Source organism: Sinocyclocheilus grahami, unplaced genomic scaffold (assembly GCF_001515645.1).
Source record: "Sinocyclocheilus grahami isolate Dianchi unplaced genomic scaffold, SAMN03320097.WGS_v1.1 scaffold635.1, whole genome shotgun sequence".
Lineage (NCBI taxonomy): Eukaryota > Metazoa > Chordata > Actinopteri > Cypriniformes > Cyprinidae > Sinocyclocheilus > Sinocyclocheilus grahami.
The window spans coordinates 250752-255588 of NW_015505814.1; positions in this window are offsets into that span (position 1 = coordinate 250752).

Sequence of the window (4837 nt, forward strand, 5' to 3'; positions counted from 1 at the left end):
CATCGTTTCTAAAGCAATTAAAGCCACAGCTTCACTGTAAATAGAGAAATGCAGCAAAATGGTGGTAATTCATACATACACAGCCTCTCTCTCGCTCTCTCTCTCTCATAAATTAACACTTGATGAATTACACTTTTCTGAGAATAGAATATTGAAGAGGAGATCGCTAAACTGCAAGCTAACTGGTGTTTTCAGAAAGCAAGCGCATTTATCCACAGTGGAGAGAGAGCGCGTGCAAATGGTTGCCAGGTTGACAAAAACAAATAAGACATTTAGCAGTTATTTCCGTATTGCGCAAGTGTGAAGCTCTGTTTCTTATGTCTCTATATATCAGGCAACCCCGGTTGTTTTCCTCTGCGGCCAGATTAAACCTCGTTGTAGCCTATATATTATGCTCTATTCATTATTTTTTAGAAACCTTGCACTTTTCTACTCCTTTTTAAACGGTGTTCTTGTATTCAAATTAAGCGCGGTCCACTGCAGCGCATGTGCTACAATATCGATTCAAGGCCAGCTGTATCGATACTCGTATTGTCAGATCTCTGTGACGATACATCATCGTATCGATGTATCGAACACAGCACTAGTGCGAGTGTGGCAGAGTGTCTCTTTGATAGGCTCTATTGAGTGTTCTGCAGGATGTTAATGGTGTAAGGCTAATGTGAGGTTTTTTCTGAGAGACACAAACACAGCAAAGACTCTTTTCTCAGCCTCTAGTGTTGCCCTCTCTCTCGCTCTCCACACTGAAATGGCTGCCATTCATACACACAGTATATATTAGAATGGGGAGGAGGGTTAAAGTGCATTTGGGAACGTTGCCCAGGTCTGCCCACTGTAGCGCACGTCTTTGTTTGTGCGCTCATTTATCTATGTAGCTGTGGCATGGACTGTTGTGCTTGTTAGTGGGCTTTGAGAGTGTTTTGTATGTACATTCATCTATGCTTAAGAGTGGTGCATGTGTGTTTCTGTAAGTGTGTGTGCACTTTAACATGTGCTCGAAACCCTTAATGAGGAATGTGGCGTCTCTATCTCAGATACGAGGTGTTGCATCAACGATGCCTCTTCTAAAATCCATCAATGGCCTTCCGTCTGAGCGAGGGACAGTTCAAGAGAGCTTTTTTTCTCCCAAGCAAAAGTGTTTTAGAGGAAAGGGCAGAGTGTCATTTACCCAGACACTTAGATGCTCTCTTTTTGCTGTTTTCTTTCTGGTTTTATCCTTTTCTTTTCTCTAGAGGAAGTGTAGTAGCGCTATCATTATATGTGAGATTTCACTGTGTTTACTGTAGGAGTTCAGCGGTTAGCAGAGGCGATTTTAGCCGAGGGTCACACGCTTGCACTCAGCGAGACAAGTGCAGGCTGTAAGTACCTCTGACTATGCTGACAGATCAAATAATGAAATCTTTGGGCAAAATGCATTTGCTTTCTGCAGAAACAATATGGGTAAATATTATCTGATGGCTAATGAAATGAGATTCCTGCAAACAGCACATGATTCATTCCAGTTTTCTGGTGTACCCACTAGGTTCCCTTTCATTCGGTCACTCTGAGTCACGTCGGTGACCGACGAATTGGGATCTCGCTTAGAGAGACCAATCCACTTTACGAGTGTAAACTAAACGAGCCAATGCACATTGGCATGCGAGGATTGGATCCAGCTGCCGCTGATCACAGCGTGAGCATAAAAAGGCAGCCCGTGCAACGCATATCAGATTTTCGCTTCGGGGCCGAGCGACAACATCGTTCTGCTCCTACCAAACTGCTTCGTGCGTGACGAGTCTAGCGCGATCTCGGGAGATTTTTGTGTTGGCGGACGGCGCTTCAGTGGTGGTCGTTCCTGTGTCGAGTGGGTTGCGCACTTCAGGCTGCCCTACCCCCTGTCGTGCTGCAAACGGCCGTTTCCCCTGTGCATCTCAGCACGTAAAAGAGCATTTCTCTAAAAGAGCCAAGAGTACAATAAGCGGGTGCGTCTTTGTAAAGACGACGGATCGCCTTTTTAAAGATGCCGTTTCACCCGTGCTTTTCTGCATGCAGTCGTTACCTGGCGCCGGGTGATGGTCACGATCGCTGCCTCACGTGTCTGGGCATGAAGCATGCTGAGGTGGAGTTTGCGATGAGTTATGTTCCCATTGCGGGAAGATGACCATCTCAGAGCTGTGGGCCAGGCTCCGTTTCCGAGGGAGAGCTCTCTGGAGAGGAAGATTCGGCTGTGCTGCCGCCCTCCAGGACAGTGGTGCTGCAAACGGCCGTTTCCCCTGTGCATCTCAGCACGTAAAAGAGCATTTCTCTAAAAGAGCCAAGAGTACAATAAGCGGGTGCGTCTTTGTAAAGACGACGGATCGCCTTTTTAAAGATGCCGTTTCACCCGTGCTTTTCTGCATGCAGTCGTTACCTGGCGCCGGGTGATGGTCACGATCGCTGCCTCACGTGTCTGGGCATGAAGCATGCTGAGGTGGAGTTTGCGATGAGTTATGTTCCCATTGCGGGAAGATGACCATCTCAGAGCTGTGGGCCAGGCTCCGTTTCCGAGGGAGAGCTCTCTGGAGAGGAAGATTCGGCTGTGCTGCCGCCCTCCAGGACAGTGGCAACGCCTGAATCAGATCCGTAGATGTCGGCTATGCTTTCCCGGGCCACGAGAGGGTAGGGCTCGAGTGGAAACCTCCACCGCGTCCCGAGCCCTCGAGGTTGGACGATTGATTTCTCGGGGTGGCTCGCGTTGGTTCTCAGCGCCCCGCCTCGGTGCATGCACGAGGGTGGTCATGATCTGGAAGTTCTGAAAGAGCTCCGAACCGCTACTGACCTCACGCTCCGAGCGACGAAGTTCACCGTGAGTACTCTGGGTCGTGCGATGTCCACACTTGTGGTCCAGGAGTGCCATCTCTGGCTGTGATTGGTTGATATGAGGGGCGCCGAAAGAGTTCTGTTCCTTAATGCCCCTGTGTCCCAGACCGGCCTCTTCAGCGACGCGGTTGAGAGCTTGGCCCAGCAGCTCTCGGCTGCACTCTCCCTGGCGGGCAGCTGCTGCCTACACCGGCCGCAGTGCCCCAGCCTGCTCGTCGCCGAGGGCGGCCCCCTGCGTCCACCCCTGCTCCCGCGCCACATCTGCAGCAGCCTCCAGCAAGCGGCGACGTGGAGCTGGGCGTAGACAGGCCACCCCACCCATCCAAGCCCCCGTCAAACCTGGCGGTGAGCAAAAGAGCAAGAGGCCCCAGGACGGGTGACCCAGAGAGGGAGGAAGCTGCTCTTTGGGGGATGGTCCCCCGGAGGAGGGCCGGGTGGAGAATCTGGAAAATCTCGACGAGTGAGCGGTTTTCTCTATATCTGGGTCAAAGGAGGGCAAGGAGAGTCACGGACGGCCCAACACCAGACCTCACTCATCCTCCTCCTTCACCAGCCGGCAGCAGCTGGCGGTTCGAGAGCGTCAACAAAGGCCCTACTCATGCACTCTCTGCCAACCTGTGGAACCAGGTAAGCATTGCACTGCACACTCAGACCCCTCTCCGGTCCGCTCACAAGCCACCCGAGTTGGGTCCCTGCGTTCCACCTCGCTGCCCCACTGCGGGTACGGCGGTGGTTCCGCTGGTCCCACTTGCACGGTGTCTGGGTGCCTGGCTAGCGCTACCCTACCCGTCTCGTTGGCTTCTGCGGACCATCAGCCTCAGCTATGCTATTCAGTTCGCCCGGCATCCCCCCAAGTTCAGTGTCATCCGCTTCACGACAGTGAAGGTGGCCGATGCTCCTGTCTTGCGTGTGAAGATCGCAGTCCTACTGGCAAGGATGCAATAGAGCCGGTCCCTCCAGCCAATATGAATACAGGGCTTTACAGCCCTTACTTCATTGTACCCAAGAATGGCGGTGGGTTACGACCAATCTTGGATCTGCATGTCTTGAACCAGGCCCTTTGCCGGTCACCTTTCAAAATGTTGATGCAGAAACGCATCTTCGGGTGCATCCGTCCCTGAGATTGGTTTGCAGCAATCGACCTGAAGGACAGCAGTCCCACTGAAACAATTTAGAGGCTCCAGGGGCATATGGCAGCTGCAGCGGCAGTTACGCCGCTGGGGCTGCTTCATATGAGACCGCTCCAGCACTGGTTTCATGGCCGAGTCCCGAGGTGGGTGTGGCAGCGCGGCACTCACCGGGTCCAAGTTACACTGGCCTGTTGCCAAACCTTCACCCCGTGGTCAGACCTTACATTCCTCCGGGCAGGAGTGCCCCTAGAACAGGTCTCCAGGCATGCTGTGGTTTACACGGATGCCTCCATCACCGGCTGGGGGGCCATGTACAACGGGCATGCAGTGTCGGGGGTATGGACGGGCCCGCAACTGCACTGGCATATCAATTGCCTAGAGTTGTTAGCAGTGCGCCTTGCCTTGAACCGTCTCAAAGGGTGCTTACGAGGCAAGTACGTGCTGGTCCAAACGGGGAACACGGCCGTACATCAACCGACAAGGCGGTCTGCACTCCCGTCGCATTTCGCAACTCGCCCGCCACCTCCTCCTTTGGAGTCAGAAGGTTCTGAGGTCACTTCGTGCCATTGACATTCTGGGTCTGCTCAACCGTACGGCCGACGAGCTGTCACGAGCTACGCTCCCGGGAGAATGGAGACTCCATCCCCAGACGGTCCAACTGTTTTGGAAACGCTTCGGAGCCACTCAGGTAGACCTGTTTGCCTCTCCAGAAACCTCTCACTGCCAGTTGTTCTACTCCCTGACCGTGGGAACACTCGGCATGGATGCACTGGCACACAGCTGGCCGCGGGGGCCTGCGCAAGTATGCGTTTCCCCCAGTGAGCCTTCTCGCACAGATGCTGTGCAAGGTCAGGGAGGACGAGGAGCAG